This window comes from Anomaloglossus baeobatrachus, chromosome 3 (genome assembly GCF_048569485.1).
Source record: "Anomaloglossus baeobatrachus isolate aAnoBae1 chromosome 3, aAnoBae1.hap1, whole genome shotgun sequence".
Taxonomy (NCBI): Eukaryota; Metazoa; Chordata; class Amphibia; order Anura; family Aromobatidae; genus Anomaloglossus; species Anomaloglossus baeobatrachus.
The window spans coordinates 590,360,459-590,374,137 of NC_134355.1; the positions used below are offsets into that span (position 1 = coordinate 590,360,459).

General features: G+C 46.3%; 8 non-coding genes across 8 annotated transcripts; 3 read left to right on the forward strand and 5 right to left on the reverse strand.

The window, feature by feature from the left end:
- Window positions 1-3,958: 3,958 nt before the first annotated feature.
- TRNAY-GUA (transfer RNA tyrosine (anticodon GUA)) lies at window positions 3,959-4,044 on the reverse strand. Its single transcript is given in 2 exon segments — window positions 3,959-3,994; window positions 4,008-4,044. It is a non-coding gene; the product is annotated as a tRNA-Tyr (tRNA).
- Window positions 4,045-4,150: 106 nt separating this feature from the next.
- On the reverse strand, window positions 4,151-4,223 carry TRNAA-AGC (transfer RNA alanine (anticodon AGC)). The gene has a single exon. It is a non-coding gene; the product is annotated as a tRNA-Ala (tRNA).
- A 1,330-nt stretch (window positions 4,224-5,553) lies between these two features.
- On the reverse strand, window positions 5,554-5,639 carry TRNAY-GUA (transfer RNA tyrosine (anticodon GUA)). Its single transcript is given in 2 exon segments — window positions 5,554-5,589; window positions 5,603-5,639. It is a non-coding gene; the product is annotated as a tRNA-Tyr (tRNA).
- Window positions 5,640-5,745: 106 nt separating this feature from the next.
- Window positions 5,746-5,818, reverse strand: TRNAA-AGC (transfer RNA alanine (anticodon AGC)). The gene has a single exon. It is a non-coding gene; the product is annotated as a tRNA-Ala (tRNA).
- Window positions 5,819-7,145: 1,327 nt separating this feature from the next.
- TRNAY-GUA (transfer RNA tyrosine (anticodon GUA)) lies at window positions 7,146-7,231 on the reverse strand. The gene is given in 2 exon segments: window positions 7,146-7,181; window positions 7,195-7,231. It is a non-coding gene; the product is annotated as a tRNA-Tyr (tRNA).
- A 511-nt stretch (window positions 7,232-7,742) lies between these two features.
- TRNAA-CGC (transfer RNA alanine (anticodon CGC)) lies at window positions 7,743-7,815 on the forward strand. Its single transcript has one exon. It is a non-coding gene; the product is annotated as a tRNA-Ala (tRNA).
- Window positions 7,816-9,357: 1,542 nt separating this feature from the next.
- On the forward strand, window positions 9,358-9,443 carry TRNAY-GUA (transfer RNA tyrosine (anticodon GUA)). Its single transcript is given in 2 exon segments — window positions 9,358-9,394; window positions 9,408-9,443. It is a non-coding gene; the product is annotated as a tRNA-Tyr (tRNA).
- Window positions 9,444-9,853: 410 nt separating this feature from the next.
- On the forward strand, window positions 9,854-9,926 carry TRNAA-AGC (transfer RNA alanine (anticodon AGC)). The gene has a single exon. It is a non-coding gene; the product is annotated as a tRNA-Ala (tRNA).
- Window positions 9,927-13,679: the final 3,753 nt, after the last annotated feature.

Genomic DNA, 13,679 nt, shown 5'->3' on the forward strand with positions numbered 1-13,679 from the left:
AACTAGGAGGCTTTCTAGCATGACCAAAACATGCCTTCGATAGCTCAGCTGGTAGAGCGGAGGACTGTAGCAGTAAATTAGCAATCCTTAGGTCGCTGGTTCAATTCCGGTTCAAAGGAATATTTTGTGAATTCTATCGGATGGTTCATCCTCCTGGTCAACACAGCCCAGGTATGCTCCTTCTGTCCATCTACAACTGGTCTTTTAGAAAGGTTTCCTCCGTTGTACCCGAGGAGGTCAAAACAAAGGCAGAGAGCAACAGAGATTTACTTGTTGGGAGAGCAGCTCAGCTGAAACCCAACATGGAATCTTTTCCACCCATAACATGCGATGCCAGCAAAAGAGACCATGGTCCCTGGGAAAACACGGCTAAGCTCCTTCCATCTATCGACAAAGAGCTCTTTTAGAAAGGTCTCTTCTGTTGTATCTAGGGAGTTCAAAAGGTAGGTAGCGAGCAAGCAACAGGGCTTTTTATTGGAAGAGCAGATGAAAGCCAACATGGAATCTTCTTCACCCGTAGCATGCTACTCAAGCAAGAGTGGCCCACGTCCCTGGGTGGGCTTGAACCACCAACCTTTCGGGTTAACAGCCGAACGCACTAACCTATTGCGCCACAGAGACGCAGATGTCTGGCCTTTAAGCGGGAACTCGCAGCCAGGCCAGGCGCAGTTTCCTCAGGGGAACCTTTGAACATAATATGACAAAAAGAAATCAGCAAAAACAAAGAGACAATTGCCGGTGCTCAGTAGAGCTCAAGTTGCCGACAATAAGATCCTGCTGTCGGATTCCATCCCATAGACATCCTCCATTCTAGTCACTTTTCAAAAGTCAGTCGATAAGTAAAATTCTCCTCAAGGTAGTAGCATCCAGCAGCAGAGTGGCGCAGCGGAAGCGTGCTGGGCCCATAACCCAGAGGTCGATGGATAGAAACCATCCTCTGCTAGGAGATCATTTTTATAGAAGTCGCCAAATCTCTTCTGTCAACACAAACGCGTTTCTGATCAAAAATATAAACCAAAGGCCCAAATCCCTGCTCATCGCATGCTGATGGACAAAGAAGAATTCCCCACGTCACAGCATTTCCTATAGCCCGGGTGTTTTTCAGCCCCACAGCCAAAAAGACCAATGGCTCTGCATGCGTTTTTGCTACGTCGCAACTTTCTTCTCCAAAATATTAAGGCTTTTTTCATGCCTTACCACTCAGTCCTGCACATATATGCAAAGGGTTTGCTTGGAAGAGGTGTGCATGTATTCATAAGCCACCCGTCACCCTATAAACTCCTCCGATGATCTTCTACTATGGCAAAATGGTATCCGCACTTAAAAAAAAAAAAAAAGAAGCGATCTACTTTTCAGAAATCAGTTGCCATGTAACAATGCAACGTCACACCTGACTTTATGTGAAAGCCACCACAAGGTGTGGGAAGAAAGTAAAGGCAAGTCTACCATGCCAGGGGGATTAGCTCAAGTGGTAGAGCGCTCGCTTAGCATGCGAGAAGAAGCGGGATCGATGCCCGCATTCTCCAAAGCTGATTTTTTTTTTTCACATGGTAGTAGAGAGTTTCTTTTTACCTCATGCTCAAGGCTCCAACAGCTAAAACTAGGAGGCTTTCTAACATGAGCAAAACATGCCTTCGATAGCTCAGCTGGTAGAGCGGAGGACTGTAGCAGTAAATTAGCAATCCTTAGGTCGCTGGTTCAATTCCGGCTCAAAGGAATATTTTGTGAATTCTATCGGATGGTTCATCCTCCTGGTCAACACAGCCCAGCTATGCTCCTTCTGTCCATCTACAACAGGTCTTTTAGAAAGGTTTCCTCCGTTGTACCCGAGGAGGTCAAAACAAAGGCAGAGAGCAACAGAGATTTACTTGTTGGGAGAGCAGCTCAGCTGAAACCCAACATGGAATCTTTTCCACCCATAACATGCGATGCCAGCAAAAGAGACCATGGTCCCTGGGAAAACACGGCTAAGCTCCTTCCATCTATCGACAAAGAGCTCTTTTAGTAAGGTCTCTTCTGTTGTATCTAGGGAGTTCAAAAGGTAGGTAGCGAGCAACAGGGCTTTTTATTGGAAGAGCAGATGAAAGCCAACGTGGAATCTTCTTCCCCCGTAGCATGCTACTCAAGCAAAAGTGGCCCACATCCCTGGGTGGGCTTGAACCACCAACCTTTCGGTTAACAGCCAAACGCGCTAACCGATTGCGCCACAGAGACGCAGATGTCTGGCCTTTCCGCGGGAATTCCCAGTCAGGTCAGGCGCAGGTTCTTCAGGGGAACCTTTGAACATAATATGACAAAAAGAAATCAGCAAAAACAAAGAGACAATTGCCGGTGCTCAGTAGAGCTCAAGTTGCCGACAATAAGATCCTGCTGTCGGATTCCATCCCGTAGACATAGACCAGCGACCTAAGGATTGCTAATTTACTGCTATAGTCCTCCGCTCTACCAGCTGAGCTATCGAAGGCATGTTTTGCTCATGCTTGAAAGCCTCCTAGTTTTAGCTGTTGGAGCCTTGAGCATGAGGTAAAAAGAAACTCTCTACTACCATGTGAAAAAAACAAAATCAGCTTTGGAGAATGCGGGCATCGCATGCTAAGCGAGCGCTCTACCACTTGAGCTAATCCCCCCTGGCATGGTAGACTTGCCTCTACTTTCTTCCCACAGCCTGTGGTGGCTTTCACATGAAGTCAGGTGTGACGTTGCATTGCTACATGGCAACTGATTTCTGAAAAGTAGATCGCTTTTTTTTTTTTTTTTTTTAAGTGCGGATACCATTTTGCCATAGTAAAAGATCATCGGAGGAGTTTATAGGGTGACGGGTGGCTTATGAATACATGCACACCTCTTCCAAGCAAACCCTTTGCACATATGTGGAGAACTGAGTGGTAAGGCATGAAAAAAGCCTTAATAATTTGGAGAAGAAAGTTGCGACGCAGCAAATACGCATGCAGAGCCATTGGTCTTTTTGGCTGTGGGGCTGAAAAACACCCGGGCTATAGAAAATGCTGTGACGTGGTGAATTCTTCTTTGTCCATCAGCATGCGATGAGCAGGGATTTGGGCCTTTGGTTTATATTTTTGATCAGAAACGCGTTTGTGTTGACAGAAGAGATTTGGCGACTTCTATAAAAATGATCTCTTAGCAGAGGATGGTTTCGATCCATCGATCTCTGGGTTATGGGCCCAGCACGCTTCCGCTGCGCCACTCTGCTCCTGGATGCTACTACCTTGAGGAGAATTTTACTTATCGACTGACTTTTGAAAAGTGACTAGAAGGGAGGATGTCTATGGGATGGAATCCGACAGCAGGATCTTATTGTCGGCAACTTGAGCTCTATTGAGCACCGGCAATTGTCTCTTTGTTTTTGCTGATTTCTTTTTGTCATATTATGTTCAAAGGTTCCCCTGAGGAACCTGCGCCTGGCCTGGCTGGGAGATCCCGTGGAAAGGCCAGATATCTGCGTCTCTGTGGCGCAATCGGTTAGCGCGTTCGGCTGTTAATCGAAAGGTTGGTGGTTCAAGCCCACCCAGGGACGTGGGCCACTTTTGCTTGAGTAGCATGCTACGGGGGAAGAAGATTCCACGTTGGCTTTCATCTGCTCTTCCAATAAAAAGCCCTGTTGCTCGCTACCTACCTCTTGAACTCCCTAGATACAACAGAAGAGACCTTTCTAAAAGAGCTCTTTGTCGATAGATGGAAGGAGCTTAGCCATGTTTTCCAAGGGACCATGGTCTCTTTTGCTGGCATCGCATGTTATGGGTGGAAAAGATTCCATGTTGGGTTTCAGCTGAGCTGCTCTCCCAACAAGTAAATCTCTGTTGCTCTCTGCCTTTGTTTTGACCTCCTCGGGTACAACGGAGGAAACCTTTCTAAAAGACCTGTTGTAGATGGACAGAAGGAGCATATCTGGGCTGTGTTGACCAGGAAGCTGAACCATCCGATAGAATTCACGAAAAATTCCTTCGAGCCGGAATTGAACCAGCGACCTAAGGATTGCTAATTTACTGCTACAGTCCTCCGCTCTACCAGCTGAGCTATCGAAGGCATGTTTTGCTCATTCTTGAAAGCCTCCTAGTTTTAGCTGTTGGAGCCTTGAGCATGAGGTAAAAAGAAACTCTCTACTACCATGTGAAAAAAACTAAATCAGCTTTGGAGAATGCGGGCATCGATCCCGCTACCTCTCGCATGCTAAGCGAGCGCTCTACCACTTGAGCTAATCCCCCCTGGCATGGTAGACTTGCCTTTACTTTCTTCTCACACCCTGTGATGGCTTTCACATAAAGTCAGGTGTGACGTTGCATTGTTACATGGCAACTGATTTCTGAAAAGTAGATCGCTTTTTTTTTTTTTTTAAGTGCGGATACCATTTTGCCATAGTAGAAGATCATCGGAGGAGTTTAAAGGGTGACGGGTGGCTTATGAATACGTGAACACCTCTTCAAGCAAACCCTTTGCACATATGTGCAGAACTGAGTGGTAAGGCATGAAAAAAGCCTTAATAATTTGGAGAAGAAAGTTGCGACGTAGCAAAAACGCATGCAGAGCCATTGGTCTTTTTGGCTGTGGGGCTGAAAAACACCCGGGCTATAGGAAATGCTGTGACGTGGGGAATTCTTCTTTGTCCATCAGCATGCGATGAGCAGGGATTTGGGCCTTTGGTTTATATTTTTGATCAGAAACGCGTTTGTGTTGACAGAAGAGATTTGGCGACTTCTATAAAAATGATCTCTTAGCAGAGGATGGTTTCGATCCATCGACCTCTGGGTTATGGGCCCAGCACGCTTCCGCTGTGCCACTCTGCTGCTGGATGCTACTACCTTGAGGAGAACTTTACTTATCGACTGACTTTTGAAAAGTTACTAGAAGGGAGGGTGTCTATGGGATGGAATCCGACAGCAGGATCTTATTGTCGGCAACTTGAGCTCTATTGAGCACCGGCAATTGTCTCTTTGTTTTTGCTGATTTCTTTTTGTCATATTATGTTCAAAGGTTCCCCTGAGGAACCTGCGCCTGGCCTGGCTGGGAGTTCCCGTGAAAATGCCAGATATCTGCGTCTCTGTGGCGCAATCGGTTAGCGCGTTCGGCTGTTAACCGAAAGGTTGGTGGTTCAAGCCCACCCAGGGACGTGGGCCACTTTTGCTTGAGTCGCATGCTACGGGGGAAGAAGATTCCACGTTGGCTTTCATCTGCTCTTCCAATAAAAAGCCCTGTTGCTTGCTCGCTACCTACCTCTTGAACTCCCTAGATACAACAGAAGAGACCTTTCTAAAAGAGCTCTTTGTCGATAGATGGAAGGAGCTTAGCCGTGTTTTCCAAGGGACCATGGTCTCTTTTGCTGGCATCGCATGTTATGGGTGGAAAAGATTCCATGTTGGGTTTCAGCTGAGCTGCTCTCCCAACAAGTAAATCTCTGTTGCTCTCTGCCTTTGTTTTGACCTCCTCGGGTACAACGGAGGAAACCTTTCTAAAAGACCTGTTGTAGATGGACAGAAGGAGCATACCTGGGCTGTGTTGACCAGGAGGATGAACCATCCGATAGAATTCACGAAAAATTCCTTCGAGCCGGAATTGAACCAGCGACCTAAGGATTGCTAATTTACTGCTACAGTCCTCCACTCTACCAGCTGAGCTATCGAAGGCTTGTTTCGCTCATGGTAGAAAGCCTCCTAGTTTTAGCTGTTGGAGCCTTGAGCATGAGGTAAAAAGAAACTCTCTACTACCATGTGAAAAAAACTAAATCAGCTTTGGAGAATGCGGGCATCGATCCCGCTACCTCTCGCATGCTAAGCGAGCGCTCTACCACTTGAGCTAATCCCCCCTGGCATGGTAGACTTGCCTTTACTTTCTTCTCACACCCTGTGGTGGCTTTCACATAAAGTCAGGTGTGACGTTGCATTGTTACATGGCAACTGATTTCTGAAAAGTAGATCGCTTTTTTTTTTTTTTTTAAGTGCGGATACCATTTTGCCATAGTAGAAGATCATCGGAGGAGTTTATAGGGTGACGGGTGGCTTATGAATACGTGCACACCTCTTCAAGCAAACCCTTTGCACATATGTGCAGAACTGAGTGGTAATGCATGAAAAAAGCCTTAATAATTTGGAGAAGAAAGTTGCGACGCAGCAAATACGCATGCAGAGCCATTGGTCTTTTTGGCTGTGGGGCTGAAAAACACCCGGGCTATAGGAAATGCTGTGACGTGGGGAATTCTTCTTTGTCCATCAGCATGCGATGAGCAGGGATTTGGGCCTTTGGTTTATATTTTTGATCAGAAACGCGTTTGTGTTGACAGAAGAGATTTGGCGACTTCTATAAAAATGATCTCATAGCAGAGGATGGTTTCGATCCATCGACCTCTGGGTTATGGGCCAAGCACGCTTCTGCTGCGCCACTCTGCTGCTTGATGCTGCTACCTTGAGGAGATCTTTACTTATCGACTGACTTTTGAAAAGTTACTAGAAGGGAGGGTGTCTATGGGATGGAATCCGACAGCAGGATCTTATTGTCGGCAACTTGAGCTCTATTGAGCACCGGCAATTGTCTCTTTGTTTTTGCTGATTTCTTTTTGTCATATTATGTTCAAAGGTTCCCCTGAGGAACCTGCGCCTGGCCTGGCTGGGAGTTCCCGTGGAAAGGCCGGATATCTGCGTCTCTGTGGCGCAATCGGTTAGCGCGTTCGGCTGTTAACCGAAAGGTTGGTGGTTCAAGCCCACCCAGGGACGTGGGCCACTTTTGCTTGAGTAGCATGCTACGGGGGAAGAAGATTCCACGTTGGCTTTCATCTGCTCTTCCAATAAAAAGCCCTGTTGCTCGCTACCTACCTCTTGAACTCCCTAGATACAACAGAAGAGACCTTTCTAAAAGAGCTCTTTGTCGATAGATGGAAGGAGCTTAGCTGTGTTTTCCAAGGGACCATGGTCTCTTTTGCTGGCATCGCATGTTATGGGTGGAAAAGATTCCATGTTGGGTTTCAGCTGAGCTGCTCTCCCAACAAGTAAATCTCTGTTGCTCTCTGCCTTTGTTTTGACCTCCTCGGGTACAACGGAGGAAACCTTTCTAAAAGACCTGTTGTAGATGGACAGAAGGAGCATAGCTGGGCTGTGTTGACCAGGACGCTGAACCATCCGATAGAATTCACGAAAAATTCCTTCGAGCCGGAATTGAACCAGCGACCTAAGGATTGCTAATTTACTGCTACAGTCCTCCGCTCTACCAGCTGAGCTATCGAAGGCATGTTTTGCTCATGCTTGAAAGCCTCCTAGTTTTAGCTGTTGGAGCCTTGAGCATGAGGTAAAAAGAAACTCTCTACTACCATGTGAAAAAAAAAAATCAGCTTTGGAGAATGCGGGCATCGATCCCGCTACTTCTCGCATGCTAAGCGAGCGCTCTACCACTTGAGCTAATCCCCCTGGCATGGTAGACTTGCCTTTACTTTCTTCCCACACCCTGTGGTGGCTTTCACATAAAGTCAGGTGTGACGTTGCATTGTTACATGGCAACTGATTTCTGAAAAGTAGATCGCTTTTTTTTTTTTTTTTTTTTTTTTCAGTGCGGATACCATTTTGCCATAGTAGAAGATCATCGGAGGAGTATATAGGGTGACGGGGGGCTTATGAATACATGCACACCTCTTCCAAGCAAACCCTTTGCACATATGTGCAGAACTGAGTGGTAAGGCATGAAAAAAGCCTTAATAATTTGAAGAAGAAAGTTGCGAAACTAAAGGCACAACTGTTACGCCAGGGGAATTAGCTCAAGTGGTAGAGCGCTCGCTTCGCATGTGAGAGGTAGCGGGATCGATGCCCGCATTCTCCAAAGCTGATTTTTTTCACATGGTAGCAGTGATTGCCTTTTCACCTCATGCTCAAAACTCAAACAGCTAAAACTAGGAGGCTTTCAACCAAGGCCAAGACAAGCCTTCAACAGCTCAGCTGGTAGAGCCAAAGACTGTAGAAGTAAATTAGCAAATCCTTGGGTTGCTGGCTCAATTCCAGCTCGAAGGATGTTTGCGAATTCTATCGGAGGGCTCATCCTGCTAGTAAACACAGCCCAGCTATACTCCATCTGTCCACCTACAAACAGCTCTTCTAGAAGGGTCTCCTCCATTGTACCTGAGGAGTTCAAAACGTTAGCACAAAGCAACAGAGAGTTTTTTGTTGGGAGAGCAGCTCCGCCGAAAGCTAACGTGGAACCTTTTACTCCCCTAGTATGCTACTCGAGCCAAAGAGACCATCGCCCCTGGATAAACACAGCCCAGCTAAGCTGCTTCCGTCCACATACAAAGAGCTCTTTTCCAAAGGTCTCCTCCATTCTAACTCGGGAGTTCAAAACGTAGGCAGCGAGCATCAGAGTTATTTGTCGGGAGAGCAATTGAAAGACGACGTGGAACCTTCTTCACTCGTACATAGGCTGCTACTTAAGCAAAAAAGACCATCGTCCCTGGGTGGGCTTGAACCACCAACCTTTCGGTTAACAGACGAACACGCTAACCAATTGCGCCACAGAGACGCAAACAGATCTTTCTACAGGAACTCTCAGCCAGGCAGGCCAGGCACAGGTTTCTCAGATCAACTTTTTAAGATAATGTGACAAAAAGAAATCAGCAAAAACAAAGAGACAATTGCTGATGCTCAGGAGGACTCGAGGCGCCGACAATAAGCTCCTGCTGATGGATTCCATCACAAAGACCAAATTCATTTTAGCCACTTTTGAAAAGTCAGTCGACAAATAGACCTTCTCAACGAACAGACCACCGGCAGCAGAGTGGCGCAGCGGAAGTGTGCTGGGCCCATAACCCAGAGGTCGATTGATCGAAACCATCCTCTGCTAATTGATTCTTTTTATACAGGTCATCATTATATTTCTTCGATAAGACTGATATTGTGCTACATTGCAACTTTCGTCTCCAAACTATTAAGGGTTTTTTTATTGCTTACCCCTCGGTTCTTCGTAGATATGTAAAGGGTTTGCTTGGAAGAGGTGTGCATGTATTTGTAAGCCACCCTTCACCTTTTAAACTCCTCTGATGATCTTCTACTATGGTAAAATGGAAGTCACACTTTAAAAAAAAAAAGCAAGCTATTCTTACATAAAAATTGCCATATAGCATTGCAGCTTCATACCTGACATGATGAGAAAATCAACGTGAAGTGTGGCAAGAAACTAAAGGCAAACCTGTCATGCCAGGGGGATTAGCTCAAGTGGTAGAACGCTCGCTTTGCATGCGAGAGGCAGCGGGATCGATGCCCGCATTCTCCAAAAGTTATTTTTCACATGGTAGCAGTGATTGTCTTTTTACCTCATGATCAAAACTCCAACAGCTAAAACTAGGAGGCTTTCGATCAAGGCCAAAACAAGCCTTCGATAGCTCAGCTGGTAGAGCGGAGGACTGTAGAAGAAAGTTAGCAATCCTTAGGTCGCTGGTTCAATTCCGGCTCGAAGGAGTTTTGCGCATTTTATCGGAAGGTTCATCCGGCTGGTAAACACAGCCCAGCTATGCTCGTTCCGTCCACCTACAAACAGCTCTTCTAGAAAGGTCTCCTCCGTTGAACCTGAGGAGTGAGGAGATCAAAACGTAAGCACAAATCAACAGAGAGTTTTTTGTCTTCTCCGTAGATATGTAAAGGGTTTGCTTGGAAGAGGTGTGCATGTATTCATAAGCCACCCGTCACCCTATAAACTCCTCCGATGATCTTCTACTATGGCAAAATGGTATCCGCACTTAAAAAAAAAAAAAAAAGCGATCTATTTTTCAGAAATCAGTTGCCATGTAACAATGCAACGTCACACCTGACTTTATGTGAAAGCCACCACAGGGTGTGGGAAGAAAGTAAAGGCAAGTCTACCATGCCAGGGGGGATTAGCTCAAGTGGTAGAGCGCTCGCTTAGCATGCGAGAGGTAGCGGGATCGATGCCCGCATTCTCCAAAGCTGATTTTGTTTTTTTCACATGGTAGTAGAGAGTTTCTTTTTACCTCATGCGCAAGGCTCCAACAGCTAAAACAAGGAGGCTTTCAAGCAAAAAAAAACCCGGGTCAATTGCTTGGGAAGCAACTATTCTTGCCACTATACCACCAATGCCTACCCCCACACTCATCAAGTGTGCTAAGGTGTTACAAAAACAGCACCCTGGCATTTTTCTACAAGAGACGTGTGAGTATGAGAGACGTGTACCGGATGGAGACGTGTGAGTATAGGAGATGTGTACAGGATGGAGACGTGTGAGTATAAGAGATGTGTACAGGATGGAGACGTGTGAGTATAAGAGACGTGTACAGGATGGAGATGTGTGAGTATAAGAGATGTGTACAGGATGGAGACGTGTGAGTATAAGAGACGTGTACAGGATGGAGACGTGCGAGTATAAGAGACATGTACAGGATGGAGACGTGTGAGTATAAGAGAAGTGTACAGGACAGAGACGTGTGAGTATAAGAGATGTGTACAGGACGGAGACGTGTGAGTATAAGAGACGTGTACAGGATGGAGACGTGTGAGTATAAGAGACGTGTACAGGATGGAGACGTGTGAGTATAAGAGACGTGTACAGGACGGAGACGTGTGAGTATAAGAGATGTGTACAGGATGGAGATGTGTGAGTATAAGAGATGTGTACAGGATGGAGACGTGTGAGTATAAGAGACGTGTACAGGATGGAGACGTGTGAGTATAAGAGACGTGTACAGGATGGAGACGTGTGACTATAAGAGACGTGTACAGGATGGAGACGTGTGAGTATAAGAGATGTGTACAGGACGGAGACGTGTGAGTATAAGAGACGTGTACAGGACGGAGACGTGTGAGTATAAGAGACGTGTACAGGATGGAGACGTGTGAGTATAAGAGATTCGTACAGGACGGAGACGTGTGAGTATAAGAGACGTGTACAGGATGGAGATGTGCGAGTATAAGAGATGTGTACAGGACGGAGACGTGCGAGTATAAGAGACGTGTACAGGATGGAGACGTGTGAGTATAAGAGACGTGTACAGGACAGAGACGTGTGAGTATAAGAGACGTGTACAGGACGGAGACGTGCGAGTATAAGAGACGTGTACAGGATGGAGACGTGTGAGTATAAGAGACGTGTACAGGACGGAGACGTGTGAGAATAAGAGATGTGTACAGGACGGAGACGTGTGAGTATAAGAGATGTGTACAGGACGGAGACGTGCGGGTATAAGAGACGTGTACAGGACGGAGACGTGTGAGTATAAGAGACATGTACAGGACGGAGATGTGTGAGTATAAGAGATGTGTACAGGACGGAGACGTGTGAGTATAAGAGATGTGTACAGGACGGAGACGTGTGACTATAAGAGAAGTGTAAAGGACGGAGACGTGCGAGTATAAGAGACGTGTACAGGATGGAGACGTGTGAGTATAAGAGACGTGTACAGGATGGAGACGTGTGAGTATAAGAGACGTGTACAGGATGGAGACGTGTGAGTATAAGAGACTTGTACAGGATGGAGACGTGTGAGTATAAGAGACGTGTACAGGATGGAGACGTGTAAATATAAGAGACGTGTACAGGATGGAGACGTGTGAGTATAAGAGACTTGTACAGGATGGAGACGTGTGAGTATAAGAGACGTGTACAGGACGGAGACGTGTGAGTATAAGAGATGTGTACAGGATGGAGACGTGTGAGTATAAGAGATGTGTACAGGATGGAGACGTGTGAGTATAAGAGATGTGTACAGGATGGAGACGTGTGAGTATAAGAGATGTGTACAGGATGGAGACGTGTGAGTATAAGAGACTTGTACAGGACGGAGACGTGTGAGTATAAGAGACGTGTACAGGACGGAGACGTGTGAGTATAAGAGATGTGTACAGGATGGAGACGTGTGAGTATAAGAGATGTGTACAGGACGGAGACGTGTGAGTATAAGAGACGTGTACAGGATGGAGAGTCGTGTGAGTATAAGAGACGTGTACAGGATGGAGACGTGTGAGTATAAGAGACGTGTACAGGATGGAGACGTGTGAGTATAAGAGACGTGTACAGGATGAAGACGTGTGAGTATAAGAGACGTGTACAGGATGGAGACGTGCGAGTATAAGAGATTCGTACAGGACGGAGACGTGTGAGTATAAGAGATGTGTACAGGATGGAGACGTGTGAGTATAAAAGATGTGTACAGGATGGAGACGTGAGAGTATAAGAGACGTGTACAGGACGGAGACGTGCGAGTATAAGAGATGTGTACAGGATGGAGACGTGCGAGTATAAGAGACGTGTACAGGACGGAGACGTGTGAGTATAAGAGACGTGTACAGGACGGAGACGTGTGAGTATAAAAGATGTGTACAGGATGGAGACGTGTGAGTATAAGAGACGTGTACAGGATGGAGATGTGCGAGTATAAGAGATGTGTACAGGACGGAGACGTGTGAGTATAAGAGATGTGTATAGGATGGAGACGTGTGAGTATAAGAGACGTGTACAGGACGGACACGTGTGAGTATAAGAGACGTGTACAGGACGGAGATGTGTGAGTATAAGAGACGTGTACAGGATGGAGACGTGTGAGTATAAGAGATTTGTACAGGACGGAGACGTGTGAGTATAAGAGACGTGTACAGGACGGAGACGTGTGAGTATAAGAGACGTGTACAGGATGGAGACGTGTGAGTATAAGAGACGAGTACAGGACGGAGACGCGTGAGTATAAGAGACGTGTACAGGATGGAGACGTGTGAGTATAAGAGATGTGTACAGGATGGAGACGTGTGAGTATAAGAGATGTGTACAGGATGGAGACGTGTGAGTATAAGAGATGTGTACAGGATGGAGACGTGTGAGTATAAGTGATGTGTACAGGATGGAGACGTGTGAGTATAAGAGACGTGTACAGGATGGAGACGTGTGAGTATAAGAGACATGTACAGGATGGAGACGTGTGAGTATAAAAGATGTGTACAGGATGGAGACGTGTGAGTATAAGAGACGTGTACAGGATGGAGACGTGTGAGTATAAGAGACGTGTACAGGACGGAGACATGTGAGTATAAGAGATGTGTACAGGACGGAGACGTGTGAGTATAAGAGACATGTACAGGATGGAGACGTGTGAGTATAAGAGACGTGTACAGGACGGAGATGTGTGAGTATAAGAGACGTACAGGATGGAGACGTGTGAGTATAAGAGACGTGTACAGGATGGAGACGTGTGAGTATAAGAGACGTGTACAGGATGGAGACGTGTGAGTATAAGAGACGTGTACAGGATGGAGACGTTTGAGTATAAGAGACATGTACAGGATGGAGACGTGTGAGTATAAGAGACGTGTACAGGATGGAGACGTGTGAGTATAAGAGATGTGTACAGGATGGAGACGTGTGAGTATAAGAGACGTGTACAGGATGGAGACGTTTGAGTATAAGAGACATGTACAGGATGGAGACGTGTGAGTATAAGAGACGTGTACAGGATGGAGACGTGTGAGTATAAGAGACGTGAACAGGATGGAGACGTGTGAGTATAAGAGATGTGTACAGGATGGAGACGTGTGAGTATAAGAGACGTGTACAGGACGGAGACGTGTGAGTATAAGAGACGTGTACAGGACGGAGACGTGTGAGTATAAGAGACGTGTACAAGACGGAGACGTGTGAGTATAAGAGACGTGTACAGGACGGAGACGTGTGAGTATAAGAGATGTGTACAGGAT